Source organism: Chiloscyllium punctatum, chromosome 13 (genome assembly GCF_047496795.1).
Source record: "Chiloscyllium punctatum isolate Juve2018m chromosome 13, sChiPun1.3, whole genome shotgun sequence".
NCBI classification, from domain to species: Eukaryota; Metazoa; Chordata; class Chondrichthyes; order Orectolobiformes; family Hemiscylliidae; genus Chiloscyllium; species Chiloscyllium punctatum.
Genome location: NC_092751.1, coordinates 16,864,731 through 16,882,258, shown reverse-complemented (window position 1 = coordinate 16,882,258; position 17,528 = coordinate 16,864,731).

The window sequence follows — 17,528 nt, the reverse complement described above, 5'->3', positions numbered from 1 at the left end:
GCAAGAGAAACATTCATGACAAGGAAAAAGGTATATTTGAGATAATCGTCATGGTAACGGCTGAGGATAAAAACGTTCTCTGCTAGAAATTGTATTTTATAATGAGACAAGTTTTTGGAAGCTGCCTTTGGCTGAATACAATAAGGTGAGACAAGTGAAATAACCAGAATGACTCATTGTGGTTTGATATCGATAACCATAAAATAAGTGCATGTTTTTGATTGGTCTGTGGAAAGCATACTGACTGTTGCATGAATTTATAAATCAGATGAAATATATTGTAAGGAGAATCCGTCCCCATGGGAAATGCCTTCTGAACACATGCGAGATGAATCCCGGGGTATGAAGTGTCTGAGAATCGTCTGCTCAGTAACAGGAAGCTGGGGGTTGAATTACTGAAAGTTCCTGTAACATGGAGCTGAGAAAGCCATCGGATCGCCCCCGAACGTATTGAATGTTGGAGCATATTTGAAATACTGAATGGCATCATGATGGATTTTAATTGTGTGTGATTTGAAAAACGCACATCTCTACTCCATCATTTTACATGTTACACACTGGGGCACTGCCGTTTTTCTGTAAGTGGGAATAAGTTGGAACATTATCTGGAACATTCCATAATTGGCATTCTCCAGAATATTTTATAACTCTGTGTGTGTGTGTGTGTGTGTGTGTGTGGGCGGGGGGGGGGGGGGGGTGCATTAGAAAGGCAAGTGAGAAAGAGAGAGAAGGTGCTGCATGCAGTAGTGAGAGTGGTGGAGCATGAGCCTTGTTCGGGGGTCGGTGCTATAACAGATATACAGTGAGTGTGAGGGAGCAGAGAAAATATGGTGACCCTTATACTGACAGAGTGGAGAAGATTATTGATGTTTGTCCTGTTTTGCTGGACATTTCTTCAAACCGCACACTGTACTGACCTGGGTGAGGAGTTCAGACCATGCTCGGTGAGTCTGGTGGTGTGATCCCTCTGGGAAGAGAATGTTCCCCCTCTGTACTAGCCCATCCACCAGGACCTCCGTGCCCCTGTTGACAAACCGTGGTGTAATTTCCCCTTAGCTGCTATGCTCGGGGCAAACTGTGCAGGGCAGTTCTGAACTGAGAAAGCACAACCATGTACCCATTGGCTTTTTAAAGATGGCACAAGTGTCAGGGGTCACAGAATATCCGGGGCATCCCGGCAATGGTGAGTACCTCCAGTCCTGATGGGTTGGAGAATCGGGCTGGCATTGTATGAGAGGGACATTATGGAGTGGGGTGGGTAGTTAATGAGGTGAGTTTGGTAAGATAGCACCAGGAAACTAGCTCGGCCTTGTGCAGACAACCCCTCTGTCACACTTAATTAAAATGTCACTGCGACAGTTTTTTGTTAGATTCAGCCCAGTGAGGCGAAGACTCTGCTGTCCTCATTCGCAGTTACAAAGCTGCAGAACAAATGCTCATCCAAAACTCTCCATCGCCTGAACTCATAGCAATATCCCTTTCACTCATAACTCTTCGAAATACTGACCCGTGTTGCATGATACTATCGAAATGTCTTCATTCTGAAACCTGTGAACATATCCTTCCATGACATTTTATCTCAGTCTCTCCACCGCCCCCCCCCCCCCCCGCATCCTATCTCCACCCCAAAACACACACATTTACAGTCATATTGCACGAGACTGCCAGTATGACTGATCATTTGGCCTAGCTGGTCCATGGCAACTAAAATGTACATCCAGACTCACCACATTTCCCTGCCCTTGTTCTGTATCCCTCTAATCCTTTCCTATCTGTGTATTTGTTAAATTGCCTTTCAATGTTGTTATTGTACCCACCTCAATCACTTCCACTGACAGCTCAGTCCATATGCGTACCAGACTCTATGTAAAAAAGTTTCCGCTCAGTTTCCTTTTTATATTTTTTATCCTTTCCAAACATTAATGGATGTCCTCTCGTCATCGATTCACCAAACTTGAGAAAAAAGTTTGAAGTATTCACCCCATGCACGCCTCTCATGATTTTATAAGGGTCACACTTCTATAATAACCCCCTCGGTTTCCTACACTGTAAAGAAATAAGTTCTAACCTGTCCAACCTCTGCCTATAACTTAGAGCTTTTAGCCCAGGAAACATCTTTGGAAATTTGTTCTGCATACTTTCTAGTTCAATAATATCCTTTCTAGAGCAAGATGAACAAAACTGAACACAATACTCCAACTGCAGCCTTACCAACATCCTGTACAATTGCAGCATAACGTCCCAACTTCTACACTCAATGCGTTGATGAAGGCCAATGTGCCAATAGCCTTCTTCACTGTCCTCTGTATCTGTGACTCAAATTTCAGACAACCGTGCACCTGATCTCCAACGTCCTTTTGTTCCACTACACGTTTTAAGGCACTATCATTCATCATTAAACTCCTACCTGGATTTGACTTTCCAAAATGCAAGACGCCACACTTATCTATATTAAACTCCATTTGCTATTTCTCAGTCCACTTCCCCAGCTGATCAAGGTACTGCTGCAATTTCTGATAACGTTCCTCACTGTAAATGATGTCTCCTAATTTAGTGTCATCTGCAAACCTACTAACGTTGCGTTGTGCATTCTGGTCCAAATCATTGATGTAGATAACAAACAGCAATGGGCCCACGACCGACCACTAAGGCACTCCACTAGTTACAGGCCTCCAGTCCGACAAGCATACCTCCACCATAGCCATTTGCTTCAGAACATTAAGCAATTGTGTCGCCAATTTGCCAGTTTACATTGGAGTCCATGCGATCTAACCTTCGAGAGCGGCCTACCATGTGGAACCTTATCAAAGGCCTTACTGAAATCCATATAGACTATATCCACCATCTTTCCTCGTCAACCTTCCAAGTCACTTCCTCAAAAATCTTGATCAAAATTTGTAAGGCATGATCTGCCACGCACAAAGCTATGCTGACTGATCCAAGTCAAACTCTGTCTTCCCAAATGCATCTATATCTTATATCTCCGAACCTTCTCAAGTGGTTTCCGAAACAGATGTGAAGCTTACTGGTCTATATTTCCCAGGTTTTCCTTTGCAGCCCTTCTGAATAAGGGCACTACATTTGCTACTGCCCAGTCTTCCGAGACCTTGCCCCTGAACTACCTTCTCTCGCATTGTGGAGTGCTCTTAGATATATCTGGTCAGGACCAAGAGATTTATCTGACTTTGTGCATTCTAATATGTCCAACAGCACCTCTACTGTGATATGGACTGTACCAAGATATCACAACTAACCTCCCAAAGGTCACAGGTCTTCATGTCTCAAGATATCACAACTAACCTCCCAAAGGTCACAGGTCTTCATGTCTTTCTTCATGATAAACACAGAGGGGAAATTGAGGACCTTACCCATCTCTTGAGGTTTTACACATGTTTGCCCATTTTGGATTGTAAGGCGTCCTATCTCCCTCTAGTTGTTCTTTTTATTTACTATACTGAATTTGGATTCATCTTAATCTGCTCAGCCAAGGCTATATCATACCCCATTTTTGCCCTGCTGATTTCCTTCTTCAGTAAACTCCTGTAACCCCTGTGTACCTCCAGAGATTCCCTTGGAACCAGCTGCCTGAACTTGAGTGACGCCTCCTTTCTTTCTGATCAGAGCCTCAATATCTCTTGCCATCCAGGGTTCTCTCTTCCAGCCTCACTTTCCCTTCACCTTCACAGAAACATGTAGACCTTGAACTCGAGCTATCTCACTTTTGAAGCCCTCCCACTTGCCCTGGATCCTTTTACCTGGAAACACACTACTCCAATCAAGCCCTGCAATCCGCAGTCAAATTTCAACAAAATTCGCCGTGCCCCAATTTAGAACTTGAATCTGTGGACCAATTTTGTCCGTACCATACCTATTTTAACATTAATACATCTCTGGTCACTTTTCCCAAAATGCTCCCCCACTTTACCTCCGTCACCTACTTTCCCAACAGTAGGTCAAGTTTGTCCCTTCCCAAGTAGCACCCTGTAGATGCTGCTTGCGGAAGCTTTCCTGAACACACTTAACAAATTACGTTCCATCTAAGTTCTTAACCCTCTGGAAGTCCCAGTCTATGTTAGGATAATTAAAATCACCTATTATGACAACCCTATTGCTCCTGCAAGTCTCACCAGTCTTCCTGCATATTTGTTCTTCTAATTCCCATTGATTATTTGAAGGCTTATAGTGCAACCACTATAACGTTACCAACCCCTCTGATTGTTTGCATCATTTACAAAATCTCATTGGATATTATCTCAGTTATTTCATCTTTAAATATTAGAGTGATACGCGCCTTAATCAGAACTATTGGTATTTAAATTGTTTCCATTGACATCTCTTCCTCGCAGTGACTTTCACATTCGCAGCATCCCTTGTCAAGGCACAGTGGAGATATGGAGCTGTAAATGGATGGGAGCTGCACATCCTGTCAGTTCCAACAGTGGTTGCAAGTTTCCCCACACTGAGCTGCGATCTAACACAGTGTTACCGAATAATGCAACAATCTGGGTTTATATATGAATGAACTAGTGCGGACTGCACAGCCTCCCACGCTGGACATTTAACCTAGGATTATAGATCCAGCATTGGTGTGGACTGCACAGAGTTTCACTCTGCACATAGCTGGGTTGCATTCAGCAGACACTAGCCGGATCTACACAGTGGTCCATCCTGAACATGTAATGGTTATGTGAGTTAGAGTGCGAATGTGAGAGAACTAAACATCTGGCTACACCTTTATTTTATGTTTTCATTCTTGTGATTGGACTCTTCAAATCCTGACTCATCCAGTCAGACACGACCCTCTGGATGAGTCATGGTAACTGTTGTTACAGTATCTGTGTCGGCAACATACCAACAAATGGAGCAGAGGCTGCAGAGAGGACAGTCTCTGTGAAATGGAATGAGGGAATCACCATCAGATCAGCCGTGGCCTTAGTGAATGGTGGGGCAGGATTGAATGGACCACTGATGCAACTTAACTTATATTTCTGTTTGTTCCAAGCAAACTCCCCTTCTCTCCAGTGTCCCATCCTGGCGGGGATTGAGTCACCTCCTCCTGTTCCTGCGTAACAGGATCCTCGGGCGTCACTAGCCTCCAGATTTCCCTGTGCCACAGTTTTCAGCAGTTGAATAACTGCTTCCTGATCCGAAGTTTGTGAAAGTAGATGTCCTCCTCCTGCTCCTGAGTAACAGGCTCCAATAGCTCTGTGCTCACCTGCTGCTCCTGTGGAATGGAGGTGAGGGACTGAATGGCCTCTTCACATTCTTTACAGCTTTTCTTGACTAAAGGCCTTTTCCCGTTTCTGTAAAGCACCATCAAAATCTGAATGATATATTTTTATATTTGTGATTGAGCAAACAAGCCGATTGGCAGAATTCAGATGCTGAATGGCCTCCTCCTGTTCCCGTGTTATACACTGAAGAGTCAACAGACTCTCAGAGATGTACGGCACGGAAAAAGATCGTTCTGTCTGGTCATCCATACCGCCAAATACCCTAAATTAATCTCGTCCCCCTTGCCAGCAGTTGGCCCATCTCCCACTAAACACTTCCCATGCATGTATCCATCCAAATGCTTTTTAAATGGTGTAACTGTACCTGCCTCCACCACCTCTTTTGTCTGTTCAATCCATACACACAGCGGTCTCTGTGTGAAAATGTTGTCCCTCATTTCCCTTTTTAAATCTTTCTCCTCTCACCTTAAACTTTTGTCTTCTAATTTTGGACTCGTCTATCCTGGGAAGACATTGACTGTTTACCTTATCTATGCCCCTCATGATTTTATAAACCCCTTTAAGGATCCCCCCCGCCAGTCTCAACACTTGGAAATAGCCCCAGCCTATTCAAACTCTCCCTAAAATCTAACCCTCCAACACCTGCAACATTCTTTTAAATCTCTTCTGCACCATTTCAAGTTTGACAACATCTTTCCGACAGTCGAGAGACCAGAATTAAAGGCAATATTACAAAAGTGGCCAAACCAATGTCCTGTACAGATTCAACATGTCATGCAAATGCTTCGACTCAAAGCACGCACCAATAAAGGGAAGATCACCAAATGCCTTCTTCGCTGCGCTGTCTACCTGTGACGGCACTTTCAAGGAACGTAGAACCTGCACCACGAGGCTAGCTTTGCTGCATCACAAGGCAGCGACCTGGGTTTAATTCCAATCTTGAATGACTCGCTGTGTGGAGTTAGTACATTCTCCCCGTGTCTGTGTGAGTTTCCTTCGGGTGCTATGTTTTACTCCAATTGTATAAACATATACAGATAAGGATAGATTGGCCATGCTAAATTGGGAAAGGCAGGCTCAGAGGGACAGGGCAGGTGTTTGTCCAGTGGGATACTGTTTAGAGGTTCGGTGTGGCCTCGATGGGCCGAAAAGCCTGTTACCCCACTGTAGGGATTCGATAATTTCAATGGAGTTCTCCTTCACTTGCAGCTTTCGATAGGGCACGACCTGTAAGTCTTATCTTGATTTGTCTTGCCCAAATGCAACACCTCATATGTAACTAAAATATACTCTATCTGCCACTCCTCGGTTCATCTCAGCAAAGTCCCATTATAGTCTGAGAGATCATTCCTCACTATCGACCACACCACCAAATTTGGAATTATCTACAAACTTAATGACCATACTTCATATACTCAAATGATTTGTATCAGTGACAAAAGGCAGTGGACCCACTATTGATCTTTGCCGCACGCCACTGGTCACAGGTCTCCAAGTTTAATGAACAAATGTCTATTGTCATGCCCTGTCTCCAATATTCAAGAAAATTTCGGATCTAAATGGCGAGTTCTCCCTGGATCCCAGCCAGTCTAACCTTGCTAAACAGTCTACCATGTAGAACATTTTGGTAATCTTACTGAATTCCATAAAGACAACATCCACTCTCCTGTCTTCATCAATCATCTTCATCACTTCCTCAAAAGATTACACCGAGTCAGTGAGACGTGATCTCCAATGTACAAAGCCCTCTTCAGTCTTTGTCTTTTCAAATGCATTTACATCCTTTCCCACAAAATCCCCTCCAACAATATTTTCTCCATTGACGCCAGGCTCAGCGATGAATGGTTACCTGTTTTTTTTCCCTTACTTTCTTAAATAATGACACTATGTTAGCAGCCCTCCAGTCTTTTGACACCTCACCTGTGGAAATCAATGATACAAATACATCAGCAAAATGCTGACCAATTTCTTTCTTAGCTTCTCACAAACATTTGGGATACAACTGATCAGTTCACCTTTATGTGTTTTAAAATGTCAAACACCTCCTTGTAATATAGACACCTTTCAATGTTTCACTGTATATTTATTCATTCTCTCGCTCTTGTAACCTCCTCCTCATTAAATACTGAGGAGAATTTTTTGTTTCATATCCCTCCAATCTCGGGTGGTTCCACAGATAGGTAGTCTTACTGATCTTTAAGGGGCCAGGTTCTCCCCCTAGTTAATCTTTTACCATTAAAGGATTTGTAGGATTTCTTCAATGCCTCGTTAACCCTATTTCTAAAGCCATCTCATGTCCACATTTTTCTGTCCCGAATTCCCCGTTGACTATACACTTATTGCCCTTATATACCTCTCGGGATTCACTTGATCTCAGCTCTGTTTACCTGACATATGCCTCCTTCCTTACCTTGACCATAACATCAATATATCTAGCCATCCAGCACTCCCTGCACCCACCAGCTTTGCCCATCTCACTAATAGGAACACGTTGGCTCTGGACTCTCTGAAACCACGTTTTGATGGCCTTGCATTTTCCAACCATCCCTTTCCCTGTGAATAGGGTATTCCAATCAGCCTTTCACAGGGCTCGCCTAACACTTTCAAAATTGGCCTCGTTCAAAGTTTGAACTTTAATGTTCACATCAGGTCTTTCCTATTCCACAACTAATTTAAAACTAATCTTTATGCGAAACAGACTTGAAAGTTAAATCAACACCTCCTGCCCCTCTATAATGGGCTCGAAAGTCTGACTAGGCTCCTCCTGTCTCTCTGTCATAGACTCAAGAGGCTTAATGGCCTCCTCCAGTTGTTCTAAACACACTCGAGAGGCTGCATGGCCTCCTCCTGTCCCTTGTGTAACAGATCCGAGACACAGTAACCCATTGATTACGAGCAGCCGTTAAACTGTATCTGATGGAGGTCCATCCTTTCTCAGATACAGAAACACAGACAACACAATGTCCTGCAGTTACACTTTATGCAGCTGCAGCAACACATCTCTTTGTTCTGAATGATTCTATTGACAAAATGTGCCAATATTCCAGCTTTCCACCTTTTCAAGTAGCAACAGGCTAATATGGGCTGATTGGTCTTCTCCTCTCCCTCTGTAAGAGGCCCATTGGGAGAGAATTTCTTTGGCCTGTTCCTGAGCAGCAGTCCCAATGCTCTATCTCAAGGTTATGAAAGGATTTGATAACAGGACATTAAAACCAGGATTGGCCGCACACTGGTCAATAAGCACCGTACTTTGTGTTCAGGTATCTAGAAAATTGCCCACACACCCCCCCCCCCCTTTTTATGCAGCCAATCTGTTATTTTATAACTGCCTCCTTTCAGAAACAGAATGGAAACATACATAGACCCCAGCAGTGTTCTGTTAATACTCCCATATACAAGGAAAAAAATATATAAAATATTGAAAGATTTATGGTCCATCCCTCAGCAACCCTCATCCATTGCATCCAGTATATGAAAAGTGATTTATTGAACTGGTTAACTGAGCCTGTTTGTTCAGTGACTGCGATTAATGCTACTCTAATTATCCCAGTGGAGGGTTTCCATCTTTTAATGATAAATGGGCTCCGTTCAATGTGTCAACCCATAACATGAGCAGAGCATCACCGACAGCACTGACAGGGATCAGCAGATCCAGAGAGAAGGGGAGGAGAGATCAGAATCTGAGAACATTAGACTGAAATATTCCAACAATGGATCAGAATCTGAGAACATTAGACAGGAATATTCCAACAATAGACAGGAGCTTAGCCGATTATGTTTGGTATCTTTCTGCATTTGATTGGATGTCATTATCATTGCGGATCTATTTCGGTCTTCTCTTTATTCAATACTTTTATTATCCCTTCCTGGCTATCGTTGGTGTTTCTGGTGAGTGTCACTATCCAGATTTTGTTTTTTATAAACCAGTTATGACTGTATTATAGTTATTTCATATCGTCTACACTTCCTGCCACTATTATTGTTCCAATCCAATCCAATCTCTCAATCTAGATATTCACTCTACAGACCACTGCTAACTGCATCAATGAAGGTGTTCAATTACTGTCTCACTCTCTGCTCTGGCAGTGTTACTCACGGGTCTCTATGTTGATCTATTCAGTTTCAGGGGAGAATCATAATGCATCATATCATTGCCTTTGCTGTTAAGAGCATGGAGGTCACTGTCTACTGTTCTGGATACAAACTCCACTTCCTTCCACTGTTTCCATCCCATCCCTGGCCAATATCTGCAGTTGAAGCAGACAAGTCACAACTGTGGGATATCTCTTTGACTATGAGCTGATTCTTGACACCATTCCCTGACATTTCTAACTTGAAATGCTCACTACTCCAGAATATATCTCACTGGTTTATTGCATCTGCTGTTTGAACCTTGAGCTATGCAGTACAGGCTTAATGAAGCCAATAATCTGCTGCTGACGCTCCAGGCTTCAAACCTGCCGAAGCAAATCTGATTCGAACTCACACCAAACTCCCATCCATCTGTCATTCATGTGTACGCCGATGTATATTGCTGTTTTGTCTGGCAATGCCTTTATTTTAACATTCTCAAACACTTTACCTCATCTGTCCATGAAACTTCCCTCGTTCTCTCTATTGATAAACAAAAAGCCTGCCAGCTGTTCTTATTTAAAATTGTTTTCTCCATGTGCGTTCCTTCTCAAACAATGAGTTTCGCATTCAACCACGCCGATCGCGCACACCGTCTCAGTCTCTGATGAACACACAGAGAGAGCAAACCTTCCCATTCTAGGCAGTAATCTGATGCAAGTATAGTTAGCATATGTTAGTATAGTTTTCAATACTCTCCAGATAGTGCAGTTCACTGAGCAACACACGAGCATGGTGTGCACAGCTCTCCATGCTGGGCTGTCATCTTGTCCCAGTTTATGTTTGTTTGTGGTGTTCGGTGAAGCAGATTCAGAATTTGATGTAACAAACCATTTCAGCTGATCTGACAATGCCTTTATTCAATGTTCTCAGTCTTGTAATTTTACTCACGAAGATCTCACTTCTGCAGTTAATCCCACTGCCCTGTCTTTTTCCCCATATTTACACAACATCTTTTCAGTTAATTAACTGCCTGTTTCTGTCTTTAATGTGAATCTCTCTGTCCCTTTGTATCTTTCCCTGGCCTTGGGTTTTGTCTCCCTAGTGTATCGAGTGCTGGCATTGTGTAGCTCAGAAATAATGAAATGGCGTGTGTCAGGCTGTTGTTCACTTCCCGGTGTGTCCCATGTGATGGTTCATGGACGGGTGTGTTTCAGAAGTTATGAGACACATCCTTGTAACTTGGTGTGTACCTGTGGCTGTCCCTCTTAGGTGACCTTGCGATCAGTAACACGAGGAAGACTACTGAGTAAAGGACCAGGCATCTAAATTGCCTGACAATGCTGTCACTTTTTTAATAAAAAGCTTTTTTTCTCCTTATTTTTACTAAGAGGTCTTAAATGCCAAACTTCCTACTGAAAACGGCTCAAGTAAATAACTTACGGGGGTTTAGGGTTTTTAATAAATAGTGGTAACCATGGCCAGCTCGCATAGACCAGGCTTTCTAGGTTTCTTTTCATTGTAGCAACAACAATCACCAGGTGCTTGGGGTCCCAGAACGGGTGTAAGTTTTAGTAAATTATCCCGAGCTGCTATTCTCTCTGGAAGCTCACTTGATGCTCTTTCCTCCTGGATTGGAGAACTGTCTGCAAGAATGCATGTCTGAATGTTCCTTTTTGCCAAGGGGTGTGTTTAGATGATTGTAGTATATTGGAACAGTTCATTTGTCGAAGGTACTGTATCCATTATTCTGTTAAGGTTTCCAATAGTTAAGTTAGTCTAAATTCCTCTTCATTGTGTATGGATTTTGATGAGAATGTTTAAATACATTGTGTTTTGCATAATGGTGAGTGGTGTGACGTGTACCATCACATCTGGAACACCCACTTCACATCTACCTTTAAAATAAGAAAAGGTTGGCATCCAAACTACCTCCTTAAACTAGTTTGAGGCAGTATGGTTGGTCTGTAACAAACTGGGGTCTCTTGTCTGGTTCTAAATCGATAATACCAAATTGAGTTTAGAATTACAATCCCTACAGTTCGCAAACAGGCCATTCGACCCAACAAGTCTACACTGACCCTCCGAGGAGTAACCTACCCAGACCCATTCCTCTACCCTATTATTACACATTTACCCCGACTAAGGCACCTAACCCACACATCCCTGAAAACTACAAACAATTTAGCATGGCTAATTCACCTGAGATGCACACTTTTGGATTGTGGGAGGAAACTAGAGAATCCAGAATAAGCTCATGCAGACATTGGAGAGTATGCACTGGGAGGCTATTGGGTTCAAAGGTCCTGTATGGTAGTTGTCAGTGTCTTTGATTCTGGATGTTGAATTCGGTTGGTTGAAACAGTGAGTTGAATATAAAGACAATTTCAGTCACTTAGAGTTCTCTGGGTGTGGAAGAAGTAAAGTTAGGGGTAATGAAGGGAAGCTATAGAAATTGACAGACAAGCTGGAGTTGGGGTTGTGTTTGTCTGTGAGAAAATGAGAGATAATTACAGCTATAGCTTGGCAATTACATTTGGTGGAACCGCCATCAGAGTCTTTGGAAATGGCTAGAATTCAATTTCAAATGAAGCACCTTGAACATGAAAAGGAATTGAAATAGTTTGAATTATGATGAAAAGTAGAAATAAAAGAAAAGGAAATGAAGACGAAAGAAAGAAAAAAGAGAGAAGAAAAGCAGAGAGTTTCAACTTCAAAATTTAGTAATTAGAGAGGAAAGTTGACATAGAAGGTGGAGATGAAGGCAGACAGTAGGGTGGATAATGAGGATAGTGAGGATGAGCAACCCTATATAGCCAAAGGTCTGATGGGGATCGGTTTAAATACATCCAGGTATTATCTAAATTTGATGAGAATGATGGAGGGAGCCTTTTTAATATCATTTCAGAAAGTGGCCAAACAAATGCCGTTGCCAGAGAACATATGGATTTCGTTGATTCAAACAAAGCTGATAGGCATTTGCATCCCTATCAGAGGAGGTATCTGCTGAGTATGAGGAGGTAAAGAAAGCCATTTGAAGTGCATATGAGCTTGTGCCAGATGCTGACAGACAGTGTTTCAGGAATCTAAAATAGCATGCCTGGTTAAACACACGTTGTGTTTGAAAGGATCAAACAAATTTTGAAAGGTGGGGAATGCTATTAAAACAGAGCAAACCTATGACCCTTAGAGAGATTCTTATTTTCGAGAAGTTCAACAATTAACTTCCTGCAGTCATGAGTACTCATGTGGAAGAGCAGAGAGTAACAATGGGAAGGTTAGAAGCTAAAATGGCTGATGATGATGATTGAGTTCAGAAATCAAAGTTTGGTTTCTGTGAGAGATTGAGAAGAATGTGTGAGGTTTTCTTAGAACATATCCCTGTGGTTTACTGGCATAGGCCAGGAGTAGCAGGTAAAGAGGTTACAGCATTAAGAGGTAAAGAAGGAAGTAATTCTTTTATGCTGAGACATGAGGAGCTATGTCATTCAGAAGGACTATTGGAGAGATGAGAAGTGCTCCATTATGTAACGTGTGGTTGGAGTGTCTAATGGAAACATCAACAGATTTATTCCACAATGGGGAAGGAGGCCTTGAGCTTGGTGTTGGCGTTACAACATTTCAGCATTTAAATTGCGAATAACGTATCTGAGACAAATCGTTTTCACTGATCATAACCCCTTAAAGTTTTTGGAGAAGTTTAGGGAGAAAAATACCAGTCTGTGTCGACTGAGCTTATTATTTCCGCCATTCAATATGAAATTATACATGTGACAGGGTTAGAAAACCTAAGTTTTGACACGTTGTGGAAACTTGAGTGAAGAAAGACAAAGGCATTCTGTGGCAGGAGTAAAATGACTGAAATCGAATCTCGTTGTGAACATTTGTATGCTCAGAGTCAATGTAATATATATGCATTGCAGTCAATAGTCTATAGACAATAGGTGCAGGAGTAGGCCCTTCGAGCCTGCACCACCATTCAATATGATCATGGCTGATCATTCCTAATCAGTATCCTCTTATTGCCTTATCTCCATAATCCTTGATTCCACTCTCTTTGAGAGCTCTATCCAACTCTTTCTTAAATGAATCCAGAGACTGGGCCTCCACTGCCCGCTGGGGCAGAGCATTCCACACAGCCACCACTCTCTGGGTGAAGAAGTTTCTCCTCATCTCTGTCCTAAATGGTCTACCCCGTATTTTTAAGCTGTGTCCTCTGATTCGGCACTCACCCATCAGCGGAAACATGTTTCCTGCTGCCAGAGTGTCCAATCCTTTCATAATCTTATATGTCTCAATCAAATCCCCTCTTAGTCTTCTAAACTCAAGGGTATACAAGCCCAGTCACTTCAGTCTTTCAGTGTAAGGTAATCCCGCCATTCCCGCCGGTCTACTCATAGAGGAAGATTAGGAGGTCTAAAATGAATCCCTTTTTGTATATTGATGGATCATTTTATTAAAGGTGGAGTTGTGAGTACACTATCACTAGAAAAAGGTTATTTTATCTTGGGATTTTTTTTGAAGAGAGGTTATAAAGACAGAGGTGCAGAACTGCTGTCTGAAAACAGTTTAAGTAAATAATTGAGAAAGCCTTTAGGTTTTATTAAAACATTGGTAACAATGGAAGGGCAGCAGCCAGCTCTCCCAGACCAGGTTTTCTCGGTTTGCTTTTAGCTGCAGCATTCAGAAGCTGTTGGGGATCCCGGAAAGAGTTGGAAGTTTCAATACATGATCCCCAGCTGCTTTTCTCTCTGAGATCTCTGTTGATGTTGATATCTCTTCGATCGGAAAACTGCATGTAAGGATCGTATTTGAATATATCTTTGTGCCAAGCAGTGTATACCAAGAAGGTACGGTATCTATTGTTTGTGTAAGTGTTCAAACATATAAGCTATCTCAAAATGTTCTTTTCTTTAATTGTATTTTAACTAAAGCATTTGAATAGATTATATTTTGCTTAATGTCGAGTGGTTTGACCAGACACAACATATCAGGAACGCAAACTTCACATCTATTTTTAAAATAAGGAAAGGTCTAAGTGGCCTTCTTAAAATATTTTGCAGGGATCTGGTCTGGTCCACAACACTTATAGATGAGGAGTTTCTGACTGACTCTTATTGAAAATTTAGTGGAGGGGTTGGGGATGGTTTGCTGGAGGTTGTGCTGTTAGCTGCCTGAGACATTCAGGGAGACATGAGGATTTACTGACCCATCTTTGGGTGGAGACTGGGGACTGTAGTTACAGCATCTGGGTCAGTAACATGAGCAACAAATGGAGCAAAGGTTACAGAGTGGGGAAACTCTGAAAACACAGAGTTAGTGTATGTGTGGAAAGGGATCCGTTGGACCCACCCGAGTTTTCCATTAACAGCCTCGCAAGCTACACTTAATCCAGGAGCAGAGTGTGAGGGGACACTGATTGAACAAGGAGCTGGTCACAAAGCAGTGTCACCACCTTTAACGCGTCCTGCAGCTTCACCCCAGGGGAAAGGACGGTGCTGCCCGTGGCTGTTCGGGTCACAGTTTCATTCAGCTTCTATGTTCTGGAACTTTTCAAACAGGACTGGATGACATAGCCATCATCTCCCAGTATGTTGCCATCAATGTAACCATTCGGTGACGGAGGATATATATGGTGGATGAGGTAAATACATCGTTTCCCCCACAGCAGGGAGATGCCGGGTGTATCCAGTATAATGGGATTCCCGATGGTGTACATGGCATCTGCAGAGTACCCATGTCAATGGGGAGAGTTCGAGGAACTGAAGGAGCTCTCTCTCTGTTAATGTTACCGTGTGTCCATGCACAGTACACTATGTTGGTGAATACCTCTTGTCCTGACAGCAGCCACAGTTCCTTCATTCACAAGCAGACAGCATTCCCATCGTCTTCGGGTCTCCATGTAGAAATGAATGAATGTATCTTGGATAAAGGCCGTCCCCTTAATACATGTTTGAAAACAGCATCCCCATCACCAACCAAACACTTCAAAACATTCCATGTGTACGGAGAGCAATGGGGTCACTTGGAGTGTCTGGGAGCAGACGATCAGGGATGGAGCAAAACCTCTCATGTCTGAACGGGGCTGAGTGAACCCCCCAGTACACAGTATCATTAATCCCTATAATCCCTCTCCATTTCAGTAACATACTGCCTTCCATTATTCGTGTAAATGAAATGACAGATTATATCATGTTATATTGCACCTGCGAAATTATTATCCATTTCCTTTACCTCTCTTGATAATTTAATCTCTTGCTTATCACAGCAACATGACCAAACTCAGTATCTTTATATCTGTCCCATCCTCCTGATCATTGATATAGATGGTAAATAGTGGAGGACCCAACACTGGTCACTGTGTGACTCCACTGGTGACGTTCTGTCAAACTGATTTAGACTGATTTATCCGGAGTGCCTGCTTCCTGTTTGATACACAGTCCTCTCCCATTACTGTTTAACACAGTGGAAAAGCTGAATATGAACGAGGAGAATCAGTCAGGAATCCAACCTCTCGAATCTGCTCCGCCATGGAATACAATCATGGCTGATGTCATCGCGGCCTCTGTTCCACATCCCTGCTTCCTCTCGATCGTCAAACTCTAGTCTCTTGTTGGAGATTGTGGCTGATGAAAAAAATATCCACTCCACATTGCACTTTCAATTATATTTAACATCTTACAGACCTCAATGAGCTCTCCGATCGTTCTTATAAAATCGAGAGTATAGGCTTGAACTGCTCAATTTCGCTTCATAAGACAAACACTTCAAATATGGAATCATTCTAATGAAGCTCTTCTGAATTGCGTCCAATGGAAATACCTCATTCTGCAGGACACCCAAACTGTACTCCAGTTGCAGCCTCACTAATGCCTTGCATAGCTCCAGCAACACTCCCTACCTTTCTCCTCTATCCTTTTACAAATAAACGATGAAGTTATGCTTGCATTTCTCAGTATTTGAAGTACCCACTGTGATATGCAAGCAGGCACCCAGATCCCTCTGCACTTAAGCACTTTGAAGTTTCTCTCCATTTCGATAATAATTTGCCTTTTTATTAGGCTGGCCAACTTGAATAACCCCATATTTATCCACTTTAGTTTTCATTGCCAAATGTTTGCCCATTCACCCAATCTATACATATAGTTTTTAAATCTCTTGCATCATCATTCCGAAGTAATTTCCCACCAATGTTAGTGTCATCTGAAAATGTAGCTATTGTATTTTCTATCGCGTCAACCGAGTAATAATATCGATACCAAATGGTTGAGGCATGAGAACTGAAATCTATGGCACCCAACAAATTACATTTTCCAATATAAAATGAAATATTTAGTTCATCTGACTGCATTTTGTTAGTTAACCAATCCTCCATCCAAACCAATAAATTACTCCTAAACTGATGCTGTCTGATCTTACCACTCACTCTTTGGAGAAGCGACATATCCGATGCCTTCACGAAGACCAGATATATTCCATTTCCAGGATTCCCACCATCCACCTTGTTTGTCACATCTTTAAATAACTCAAGAAAACATTTCAATCATAGTTTATCTTTTGTAAAACCATGTTGAGTCCGGTGGTTTACGTTTGCAAATGTCCTCAACAATGGATTCTAATAATTTGCCTTAAATTTCAATACTTTATTGTTACATTTTACTCGCTAATGTATTCAGTTATTATAAGTTCTTCCCTTTTGAAAACCATTACGTTTTCTTTGAATTCCTGTTTGATGGGCAAAAGGTTTTAAGAGATGTGCTCCAATTGCTACATAAGCGGTATGTGTGGCTGACTGGACTCATCATCCTGCTGGTGTACAAAATCGATGGGATGAAATCTTTCTGCTGTTCCCATGTTGTCATCTCCAAGGCCAGAATGACCACCTCCTGTTGATGCGTTAGAGGCGTGGGGGATTATGGAATCTTCCCGTTACTGTGTAACATTCTGAGGGTCTGATGGGTCTTCTCATATTTCTGCATAATCGGTGGAGATACTGAATGGTCTCCTCATGTATCCCAGAGATGGGACGAAGGGAGCAATTGGTCTTCTCTTGTTCCCATACAACAGACACGTGTCTGAATTACCTCCTCCTTTCTCATGAAAAAATCTCAGATAGTTTTTATCCTAACACATTTCCCTTGCAACAGACTCGGTGGGTCTGAATGGCCTCCTGTTCTCCCCGTGTAACAATCTCCAGTCACTGTGTGACCACTTCCAGTTCCT